This window comes from Battus philenor, unplaced genomic scaffold (assembly GCF_028537555.1).
Source record: "Battus philenor isolate CCGP_79_NKW_IND1 unplaced genomic scaffold, ilBatPhil1.0.hap1 SCAF_12, whole genome shotgun sequence".
In the NCBI taxonomy this organism is placed as follows: domain Eukaryota; kingdom Metazoa; phylum Arthropoda; class Insecta; order Lepidoptera; family Papilionidae; genus Battus; species Battus philenor.
The window spans coordinates 2,189,568-2,202,668 of NW_027181674.1; positions in this window are offsets into that span (position 1 = coordinate 2,189,568).

The window sequence follows — 13,101 nt, forward strand, 5'->3', positions numbered from 1 at the left end:
CAACTCACCCGTACTGGTACCGTGGGTCCTCAAGGATGGGGTCCAGTGTTTATAGCTCAAAAGGATTCAATCATTTAAGAAGCTAAGATGTAAGTTAAGAAATACTTTGCGAAAAAAATCGAAAAATAAAATGATAATTATATAAAAAAAACACGGACGCTAGTTTGTGAAACATAAAGGGAAAAAGTATGTCACAGATTATTATCTACTCTAAAATTATATATAAATTGCTAATGAAAAATTACTAATATAAATATTGAATTATTCCCTATAATTAGGGGTACGGAAATTTCGTATTTACGAAATAGATGCGAATAAATGCGAAAATTTCTTATAAATGCGAATAAATGCGAAATGTATGCAATTTTTCTGTTTTTCAAGATCATTTTTAAATGAGTTAATTGATGAATATACACAATTTCATAGGTAAATTCAGTGATGTCAACCCCGTATCATAGACCCCTAAGGCCTACGGGTTATATTTATTGGCTTACTTGTCAGTTAAGAAGCTCTTTGGTTTGTGTAAAAGACCTCTGGTCAGTTGAAAATCCCTAATTTTTACAAAAACGTCTTATCTTTTTTTCGAACTCTGCCATCAATGAGCTAATCTATAAACTCATTAATAAAAATATAAATCATAACATGCATGACAATTTGTTGGCCGTCAAATGCAACCTTTCGTCTTTTGATGGAGCAGAATCTAATACAGAGTATTTGACATCCAACTTTACATAGTGGACGCTTAACTCATCTCTAATATATACAATGTCGTCGTAACAACCTAAAAAAGAACGCTTAAGGTTGCGAATATAAATTTTTTTACGATTTTTTAATTAACTAAACTTGTCAAATGTTAAGGCATGCACCTTTAATTTTGAAAAATTTCTGTAGAAAAATGCCTATTACCCCAAATTTAATAAGTTTTAAAGTATAAATGCGAAATTAATGCGAAATTGGTGATTTTTTTTGCGAAAATTCCGTACCTCTACCTATAATATATATTAATATTTTATAGGGTACTGTAACCCGGCGATAAATATTGCACGTATGACCTTTAGAAAGAGACAATCGGCTAATTTCGGCTTCGTAGAGCGTTATCTCTGTCACACGAAATACGACTGACAAAACGTCATATAGGTAGTGTGGGACAGAGATAGTGCTGTACGAAGCCGAAATTAGCCGATTCTCTCTTTCCAAAGGTCGATGTGCAACATCGCAATTTATCGCCGGATACTGTACTAACTTATGTATTGTTGCTTTCTTAGATGTATTTCATTAAATAATTAATAATATTTGTAAATATGAATTATTATTACTTTAAGAAAATAAATACTCAAACATTAGATTAATTTATAACGAATCTCTGTAACTTTGTAAAAAAAATTATATTTTATTTTGTCATTAAACTAAAAAGATTTTTTTAATATAAATAACATTATATATTGTTAATTATTTATTAAATTAAACTGCTATAAAGGTTTGCTTTTATTTTGTACTGTTCATTTACAATGATTATGTAAGAGAATGCAACTTTTAGATAGTAGATAACATATTACTATATTTTTTTTGTTTTATGGCCCCCGCTATTGGGAGCCTCTCGTACCCCCTATCTGGTGTGGGACAGGGACTTTTTATTTACATCTTTTTTTAATTTTTTCACATACATTTTTTTTTATTTTCTTTCTCTTCTTTTCTTTCATACTTCATATTATCTTTCGTCATATTACTATATTGGATTATGTATGCTATCAGAGTTGACATAATAATATAACCTTTTATTCATATATATCAAATATAATCGAGTTTAATAACAAGAATTAAAATCTATTGTTATTATAGGACCCATGATTTTATCAACAGCTGTCAGATGTGGCCATTATAGTTACCTTATTGTCTTTGGGATAGAACTGGGCGTAGGAAGATAATAAATCTTTACCTGCACTATAAAGTCAGTCTGATTAATGGAATTATTGAAATTTATTACGGATTTTAAAGATCACGCATGTATAATTGCTTTCTTTTACATACACTGTATTATTGGTTATAGATTTATATAAATTCAACTCTGAGAAGATTACATCCCATAATTTATTGGTTGTTTATTTTTATTAGGCCTTATTGCCAGTTGGCAAAGATCACCTCGAAACATTTCCATTTCGACAAAAGCCATTCTGTTCCAGGTCACTCCTGCAACTTGCTTGATATTATCCCACTGTATTTTCGCCTTCCTTTTACAATCCTGAGGTAACATTTGGAAACTATTTTTATGAATTTATTTTTGCCTTTTATAAGAGTTGAAAAAGTAAATTAAAAAGCTAAATATAAAATGAATTAAGATTAAGTAAGAAAAGTACCATTATATAGCTACTTCCACCATGCAGCAGTAGTCGTGTAATAAAGTGCACCGCCCGCCCGCTCTCCAAAATGCATTCTGGAGAATTTGAATATTTAATGGAATCAGGCGTTACCTTGCGGAAGTCCATCTTAAGTAAGAAAAGGACCAATATTTAGCCAATTCCGCACATGAAGTGGTAGTCGTGCAACAGTGCACCGCCCGCCAGCCCGTTGATAAATGCGCATGCGGCAAACAATGCGAGTTACACTACTACCATAACTACCACCATTAAATCACTCAACACGTGTTTCACCCCTCCACGGGGCATTATCAGAAGTAATGTTACACCGATTAGTGCCAAACACAGAGTGATCCTATTCTTACTTAGTATGGACTTCCGCACAATAACGCCTGGATCCATTAGTGATTTAAGATTAACATAAATCGAACTTAATCGCCTCGCATGGTAGTCTGGTTGGTAATCGCAATGTGGTGCTATGGTAAACAGATGACAGTGCTGGCAATCCTATGAACGATCTCATTTCTATTTCAATCTCGCAGCGAAACTCGGAGCATCTGCAGAAGAACCTTTTTCACCGACGTATCTCGAAGAACTGCTCGTTTGAAATGATCACAATAGATAAAGAAAAAGAGAATTATCGAATTTCGTGTACAAAATATGTAATGTTTTCAAATTTACAAAAATCTTAAACAATTTTATTCAATCTCATCTGAATAGTTATGAGGAATGTCTATTCATTCATATTAATATCTACTTGAGATGAACCCAATATGAATGAAACTAGAATCAGATTGAGTTTCTATATAATGATATCATTCACTAATCGTTGTAACATAACTCCTGAAGATGCCCCGTGGAGGGGTGAAACACGAGTTGAGTGATTTGACGGTGGCGGTTGTGTAATTCGCATTGTTTGCCGCATACCCATTTATCAGCGTGCTGGCGGGCGGTGCACTTTGTTGCACAACTACCACTGCATGTGCGGAAGTGGCTAAATATTGGTCCTTTTCTTACTTAGGATGGACTTCCGCAAGGTAACGCCTGATTCCATAAGATATCATTCAATTAAACCCATCGAGACTTCTTAAGGATCCCTGACCTTAGAAAAGCCAACAATAAACTAGGGCAGTTTTTTCGTGAACACCATTAAAATATTACAACAACAATTAAAAAACAATATTTGCATAATTAGGCTTTGAAATGAATTGCCTTCATTCCCGGGCCTTATATCTTAAAACTTCCTCTAAACAGTAATAGTTCTCTTGATTTAGCACTCTGATGGAAGGACGAAGACCTCGTCAAATTCAAGGCTGGAAAAAAAGCCTATCACTTCTCTACGAAAAAAATGTCCATTCACGCTATCTGCACAATTTTAAAATGCTCCCATACCTTTGTACCATGACCTCCTAGGGTTGACTCTTAGCCTGATGCAAAACTAAACTAAGTTAAATTAGCTGGTAAAAATCTGGGTATCTTGACTAAGGGCAAGCTGTATTTTACACCGGGACTTACCTTACTGTATTAAGCACAGGTTCGTACATGTATGGAATACTTCTGCCACCTGGGATGGCTAAATATCAGCTAGAAGCTGTTGACTTGGTAGAACGGCATGCTGTTCGGCTTATAGGTGATAATGAGTTAGTTTCTAAGAAGCTTCTCAGCCCTGAGCACTGCCAATAAGTAAGGAATTTATAGTTTTTCTACAGCATTTACTATGGGAAACGCTGCGGAACTACAATATATTACCACCATACTAGTTTCTCTATAAAACGAGAGATCGACCCACTACCACCATTACACGGAGTTCCTTTGTTAGCATACTAAGCGTTTTGATTCTTTAGATTTTTTTTAATATAATTCGAGTTTTATAATTTAAGTTACTATTTAAATTTTGTAATACAAAAAGCGAACTGTAATTGTAAAAAATTTTTAAAGGTCTTTTTCGAGTGATGGAAGGTGATTTCAAGTAGCTTTAAAGAATAGTATAGAACAAACTGCCGGCTTGTGAAAAGAAATATTACCCTATAAATCTGCGTGCTTCGTCATCGAACATATCGTCACTTTCGAACAGGGGAGATGATGGTCAAAGGCGGATTAGTAAGCTACATAAAATGATATATAAAAACAACATTACAAAATCGTTTAAACTCGAGGCGGTATTATACTTTAGATGTAATTTAACATGACCGAGGGTGTAACAAGTGTTCGTGTTTTTCAATTTAATAGGGTATAAAAAAACAAGGGATGTTACGGAGGTCTGAACCGGCGCTAGCAAGGCTCATTACCAACCTATTACGCCGGGTAATAAACATACTTTTGAACCTATTTTCACTTGTCGGTAATGTAATTTTTGTTAAAGGAGATTTTTTCATTAATTCTTATTTCTATCACTAGTGTTTTTTTTTACTTTTACTAAACGCAGACAGTCGAGAGAGGGTTGCCGCTATTTTATACAGATCTTTCTTCTCCCAGCTGCGAAGCACGACAGCGTCTTATCATTATTTGAAATATTTCTTAAACTGTTTTCTTTTATGAGTAAATACAGCTAAAATTTATACATATTAACAATAAAATTTGGAAGTTTTACTCAAATATACACTGGTGTCTCTTCAGTGGGAACTCCATGCAGAGATTTGGTTCAAGGACTACCACGAGGGCACGACGGTTTCACTCTTTTCAGGCCCACTACAAAGTACAGGCCTTTCACAAAGATATCTATTGTGGTATATGCCACAATCGTCATGCTTGGGAGATAGGTTGGCGATAGCAGTATGAAGTGGTACGCAGAGGACGCTGCTGTGCTTCTTCTAGAAACTTCTTTGCCAGCAATGGTAATCCTGCATAATTACACGCACAAAGATAAGTCGGTAAATCCTCTTATTATTTGACTCCTCACACAAAGGCGCCAGAGAAGGCTGAAGCTCACCTTGGTCGGCTGTTATTGCGTTAGGAGAAGAAATGGCGGAAGAAACTTCAGAAATGCTTCTATTTTTGCGTCCCCTGTGAAATACGACTGTACCTCGTTTTAGTTGAGACCGTTTGGTTATCGAATAGGTTATGAAATAAAACCAAACAATAACCTGGTATATCCTGGTATCTACAGAGAGCGACTGCAGACAGAGACGGAAGTAGGCATTGTACACAGAAGGAAATGAGACGTCAACTAAACTGCACTCGAAACGTTCCAGCAAATGGGGATCAGAATGGTCTATTCTGCAATAAAATGTTGAATATTTTAATGTTATTTTTAAAATGTATTTTAACTTAATATTATTGTATGACAGTTTAAAATGAAATATGAAGAATTTTAACTTTAAAATTCTTAAGTAAAACTTACTTAAGTTAAACTATTAAAAAAATGTAACTTAAAATTTAATAGAAATTAATTAGAAAAATACGCAACACAATTGAAATATAACACAGCTTCGAATAATCTTCTTATATTTCACTAACAGCTTAACCATATCAGATCCTATCGATCCTGGGGTTCCAGAACCAAACTTGTACTTTCCGTACCCTCACTGAGTTTTAGTAAACATATACTTATTTTATTTTAATTGAAAATTCTTTGTTATATGTAAGAAAAAGACCAACATTTAGCCACTTCCGCACATGCAGTAGTAGTCGTGCAACAAAGTGCTAAATGCGTATGCGGCAAACAATGCGAATCACACAACTGCCACCGCCAAATCACTCAACACGTGTTTCACCCCTCCACGGGGCATCTTCAGGAGTCATGTTACACCGATTAGTGCCATACACAGAGTGTGCGCGAAGTGGCTAAATATTGGTCCTTTTCTTACTTAGGATGGACTTCCGCAAGGTAACGCGTGATTCCATTAAAAAATTATACATAGCTGTATATTAGTAAAAAAGAAGTATAATGAGGTCTTACCCCAATTTCTTCCAGACAACCTTAGTACGGAAACAGTAAAGGAATACGTACATAAATATTTCATATAAAGTCATAAGGCAGATGTTTTCTCTTACGTGCGATCATTTTCCTCTTCAATCTTTATTCCATATTTGGTCTGATCTTTTTGCAATGTTACATAGTGTATTTTTTAATATTGTGTGAACTATAAACGAACACTTAACAGTACTGTACAGTATACGGCAACTTTTAATGTAATTTATATGTATGTGTTCAGCTGGTGTATCTAAATAAATGAATAAACATACGTACATATACATATATATAGTACATATATATATATATATAGTATAAATTTATTCATATACACTTATAATAGATACAGTATAATACATTATTATAAATGTAATAAAAAATATAAGAAATAATAAATAATGGTTGTGTGATTTATTTGTAGATATTAACAAACAAAACTTCTAAATATTCGCTGTTCACCAATATAGTATTTATTTAGCTGCGAGTTTCAGTGTGTCTTTGTTGCTCCTAGATAGACTCACCCCTGCCATTGTTACGCCCATAACATATTTTAACTTATTTTTACCAAATCACTGGTTGAACTTTCGTAAAGTAAATTTGGTTAATGTTCGTCTAAATGAGAGTGTTTTAGTTCAAAATATCAAGTCAAAATATTTCTTGTAAATTTCCTGCGTTCTTGCAATAATTGCTTAACAATCAAACGTATATATGTTTATATCTCTCTGACTCTGTGTTTGGCACTAATCGGTGTAACATAACTCCTGAAGATGCCCCGTGGAGGGGTGAAACACGTTTTGAGTAGTTTAACGGTGGCAGTTGTGTAATTCGCATTGTTTGCCGCATACGCATTTATCAGCGGGCTGGCGGGCGGTGCACTTTGTTGCACGACTACCACTGCATGTGCGGAAGTGGCTAAATATTGGTTCTTTTCTTAATTAGGATGGACTTTCGCAAGGTAACGCCTGATTCCATTAAATATGTATATATGTTAAGATATTTAAATAACCATATATAATAAATAGAAAATGAATAAGAGAAGATGTCGCTTATAAAATACACCGTTTTTTGTTAGTCGTAGAAGTGCAAACTTCATAGTGATTTGTGAACTGGTTGAAGTTTTAAAAGTTCTATATTAAGTTGGATTCTATAAGTAAAAGTGACAAATAAGTAATTTCTTACATTCGTAAAAGATTTTTACAGAAAAAAAATGCGCAGTGACTTAATTTCATATATTAAAATGTCTTTTGAAACTATGAGAGTAGTGTAACACCGCCCATCATGGCGGTTTTTGAGCGAGGCTCAAACCTGGCAATGACAACCTCTCAAGTTTTATATTTAAAAAAAACAGGGAACATCAACCTCCAGTCATAAAGGATAGAAAGGTTGCAGAAGTTTCTTCAGCCACTTCTTCTACCTAATGCTTTCTTACTGCTTTATTAGTCAAGCAATAGCAGCTGGTTCAACCAAGGTACCATCAACCAGTGACAGCAGAAGCCGAGGTCCCCTTCGTTGGACCCTTGAGTTTAGTCACTTCACAGAGCGTTCACTGAAGCAATCTAATAGCGTGGCAGCCTCCGTATCCGATGAAATAGTAGCATCTACAGCACAAGCTGAAGTTACCCTGGGAGCCTTCGAGCTTTGATACTCTGTAAGAGGACATAGGCTAGACGCACTCTGTCCCTTGCCACTTCGCAAAATCTACGAGTGCAATTTGGGCAGCAGAGAAAGTTCTTATAACAAAAAACCACTACAAATTTATTTACTCGTTTACCATTTGCATCTGTCAGTAATTATATATAGCAAAATTATTTTATTTATAATCACATTTAATTAAAAATAAAAAGATCATTTCGTAATAAGTTATATTAATTTATTTTTAAACTTGACGATATAGTTAATTTAAAAATGGTATATTATTTACGCAATAAAATTGCAGAATCTACCAGCTTTCATGAATGTTTATTTGTTTGGAACGCCGGCACGTATTCATTCGCACGAGGCGAACTGTATTTATTGTATTCTATATCTAGTATCCAATGTATTTAAATACTTTTATAAATATGAAAGTATAAGTCTGTGTCACTGTTATAAATCGTTATAAAAGTCTATAAATATCATAAAGTTGTTAACATATAAATACTATGTTTATATATTCATGTGCCTTTGGGAACGGTGCGGATAATACGTAGAGGTAATAAGATTTCTTTTATCCTTTCCATTTCACACTTGAATATAATCCTTATAGCATTTAAACATATTATTTAAACTATATTTAGTTTGTCTGTCTGTATAATTACCAACAAAACTCCCAGCCTATCTGATTCGTGCAGTCGACAATCGCTAGGGTTGAAATGCTCTGGTGTGGCGATTACTAGTGGGTCCCGGAAATTCGCTCGATGTCTTTGGGTGAAAGAAGAATTGTAAATGAGTCGCCAAATTTATTACTAAGTAAATTTTATATGGTTCAACTAACTAGTTGAAGTCTCACTAGACTTTATTTTATATCTTTTGTTAAGACACGACGGAGGTTTTAATGAAGAGAAAAATATAGAAAATTAGTGAGAAAAGTTGCTTTTAAGGAGAAGGTAATTTTAAACGTGGAAAGAGGTTCTCTGTAGGGAAGCTGAAATAATGAAGATGATGGGTTGTTCTCAAGCCGTGTAATCATGACGACTTTTGAACAAGACTTTTGTTTGATGTATATCATTTTTATTTTTATCGTATATAACAAATATTCTATTATCATTGCAATTTTATCATACATAATATTTTAAGTCTTCTTTTTACGTACCTATGGGGAGAAATACCATAATCGCCACGCATGACAGGTGGTTTGGCGATCGCAGTGTTGTATTACGATACACAGAGGACCCGCGTGGCGATCCCTGACCGGTAGATACCGCGGTCCCCCGTTTAGCGCAGAGGGCGACCACCGGGGGGGGTTTTAGTGGGTAGGAATCCCACATACCCCTGTCCTCCCCTCAGAGGCAGGGCATCTTGAATACCAGAAGGTTTCCCCCACCGAACAAAAAAAAAAAAGGATACACAGAGGACGCTACTGTCCATCCTCTGTAAACGTGTTCGTGTGAAGTGGCGATCATTTATAATTAATGTACAAAATGTGAATTATATAAGATTGTATCACGAGAATCAAACCTGCGATCGTGAGTTCCAGTCTTGTACCTGTCTTGGTTATTAAGTCAAGCTGTCTGTAAAACACTTATTCTATGAGTAATCGTTGTTTTTTAAGATCAATAACCTTTAATGGTACGAAGACTATTGCGCCAGTCAGAGTACGTAGTATATAAAATTTCGGCTTGACCATTTGTTCGTGCTCTCTCTCTCTCTCTCTCTCACTCTGGCTCTAAAACCATATCACCTACTTTAATAGATTAATAACAAATTAGGATTTCTTTCGTTTTAAAAGATAGATCAGCATTTGAGATTTATTTTTATTTTTTTATCGTATAACTAATCATAACGATACGAAGAAGAATTCTGAAGGGAGAAGAGAAATTAATGATAGAATCTAAGGGACCGTTCACTTAAAAAATAAGAGACAACCGACGCCCACTGCTGGGCATAGGCCTCACCCAAAAATGGCTACTACCGGTCTTGCGCTGCCAGCATAAAGAGACTTTCCGCGATAGAAACCACATTAGCACTAAACATACCATAACGGGTCAAATGACCCATTTTTAACTCAGTTAATTTTTTTTTTTGCGTTTATGTTAAAAATGGTCAATATACTATTATGTTTACCTATAAGATATTTAATTTTTATTTCGTTTCCAATAACTATATTTCATACATTCAAGTAGAAAATGAAAATTCGGGTCTTTTGACCCGCTATGGTAGAAATAAGTGCCTAGTAAATGTTGGTATGATTAGTGTTAGTCACGTAAATTTATTGTACACTACTAGAACAGATTTTACATTTACAAAGATTGGAATAGCGACTTAGAAATAAAGACGCGAATTGAAATTGCACGTGGCGCTTTCAACGCGATGAAGAAAGTGCTGTGTAGTCGCAGCATCAACATCAAGCTGCGAACCCGTTTGCTTCACTGTTACATCTGGCCTATTATACTGTACGGATGTGAGGCCTGGACCATAAAGGAAGACCTTCGAAAGCGTATAGAGGCTTTCGAAATGTGGACATACAGACGCATGCTGTCCATAAGCTGGACTCAAAAGGTGACCAACGTCGAAGTTCTGAAACAAATCGGCCATATACGCGCACTAATGCTCACAGTAAAACGAAGGAAAATCGCTTACTTGGGACACGTTCTTCGACACCAACGATACAATCTCATTCAACTTATCATGATGGAAAAGGTCGCTGGTAAAAGGAAGGTTGGTAGGAGAAAGAAGTCGTGGCTTCGTAACATTAGAGAGTGGACCGGAATCGCCAGCGCTGCTGAGCTATTACGCAGAACCAAAAATAAGGAAGAGAGCAGGAAGCTGATAGCCAACCTCCACTAGTTGGAGAGGCACTTCAAGAAGAAGACTAGAACAGAGAGAGTTAGAATAACAGCTAAAAGTATACAGGGTGTTTAGTAACAAATGTAATTTTTAAGGGGTAAATTTACAGCTCATTTGTTGACAAATATGAGTGACCACACGGTACCGTTTTTGTCCAATTCCCAATTCGTGATAGCGAAAGTATTTCATTCATCCGCGAAAGGTTTTTGCCGCGCCGTCGGTTCGAAGGCATTAGTATCGCTGCTTAAATAAAAGGTACCAGCGATATTCGACAGAATGAAAATTCACAGCCGTCGACTCGCAACCATCGAAGCGGCGAAAGGTTCCGTGACATACGGTCGTGAAGTTTGACGAACTTGTGCATTTTTAAAACTACTTTGCAAAGACATACGTAAGCACTAGTCCTATAAATTAGTGTAACATATATCAGAGTTTTCGCTTTATATATTCGCGTTATTTTAAACCAGTGCTCATCACTAGGATCCGAGAACGCGTCCCGTTTATTTTATTGTAGTAAAGAAATCTCCGGTGTCTGTGGCGATTAAACATTGTATTGGATGTCCACCCGAATAATATCAAATTACGAAAATTTAGTATTGGATTTATTCTTACCATGTATCAGTAACTTGTATTTACCTTTTTAAGTCATTTAAGTGAGTTTTATGTGAGTAAGACCGTAGTTCCTTTTATTCAAAGTAAACTATTCAAACCAACGTTTTGTCATCACTACGGAAGATAATGTTCCATATAAGTATGATGTATTAGCTCTATCTTCAAAATTACCAAATTTAATATTGAATACTCAGCATCGAAGCTAGCAATTCAGAATTTGACAGAAATGTTAGTTTTGAGTTTAAAAACAAACTCGCGGAATAAATGTCTATGATATTAGGGAATAAAGGATTACCATCCTTAGTATTAGAATATTTGGCATCCCGGCTTGCTTTATGCCGACCACTCGGTTCCGAAAAATGTTTATTTTCAATTAAGTTTTTGTAACAATTTACATTCATACATATTTTCAAACGTACATACGTAATCAAAAATTCATTGTAAATATTTTGTGCTCCGAGTGATTCTTTTTATTTATTTTTATAGAATTATATGTGTTATAAACGAGGTATATATATTTTTTTTTTATTTTATCAAACCAGCAGCGGCTATTTGTAGCGATTTCATATAAATTAATGACGGTTGTTGGCGATTTTTTTTTTATATTTTTTATAATGACAGTTTGCCTCGCGATGCAGTATTTGCATGTTCGTTTGTTCTGTCAATTCTGTGTTGTTCGTATTATATTACTGTTACCTAGTTTTGAGAAATTACATTTAAAAAACCACCATCATTTGAATTTATTTAATATGTTTATACAATCCACACTCACCCAATAACATTGCTTAATAATACATTACACTTGCGTAATATGAGCTCACGACGAACGCCACTAGCTCTATTCAAAACTAAATATAATAAACTAGTTGTCCAAGTCTGGATATATTGTACTACTGTTTTAACAGCACTGTGTACGGAGAAACTAATACATCGCTTTGTAAATATAATCCGTCCAGTTTTTCGGATTATATACCTTTGAAATAGGATTTGCGAAGAGTTTCGGAAACGTCAAAATACTTTTACCGTTTACTTTCCGATTTTTTTCTTCACTACTATCGAACGAAATTAAATAATGTAGATATAATACTTTTATTGTTTGAAATTCTGTTTAGAAGTAAAAGTAATCGATGTATATTTTGTAATTCCAACGCCATCTATTTTTATTCTTGTATAATATATATAGAAGCACAATACTAAGTTCATTGTAGAACATATTTTGTACAATAGATGTCGCTGTTCTTAATAAATGTTATTTACTATTAGATTGTCCCAAATTTCTCCTTAAATATACAATAAGAATATACGGTACGAAAAGGGTCTTAAAATAATTTATTCTTAATTTATGATTTCGACGCCATGTATTTTCATTATTACCTATAAATAAGTATAATACAAAAGAGAAAGTTTAATTTAGTACAAACTTTATACAGCAGATGTATCTGTTCTAAATAAATGGTATTTAATATTGGGATGCCCCAAATTTCTCCTTTTATGTTCAATAGGCTATTGTGTAATGAAATGCTCTTAAAAATATTTAATAATAATTTATAATTTCAACAACATGTTGCATGTAGCATGCAACACATGTAACAGCATTCTTACACACAAAATAGTACAATACAAAAGTAAATTTAACCTAGTACAAACTATATACAACAGATGTCACTGTTCTGAATAATCGCTTTTCACCCTTTTAGTGCCCCAAATTCCTCTTTTTTTTAAATACACACAAGATGT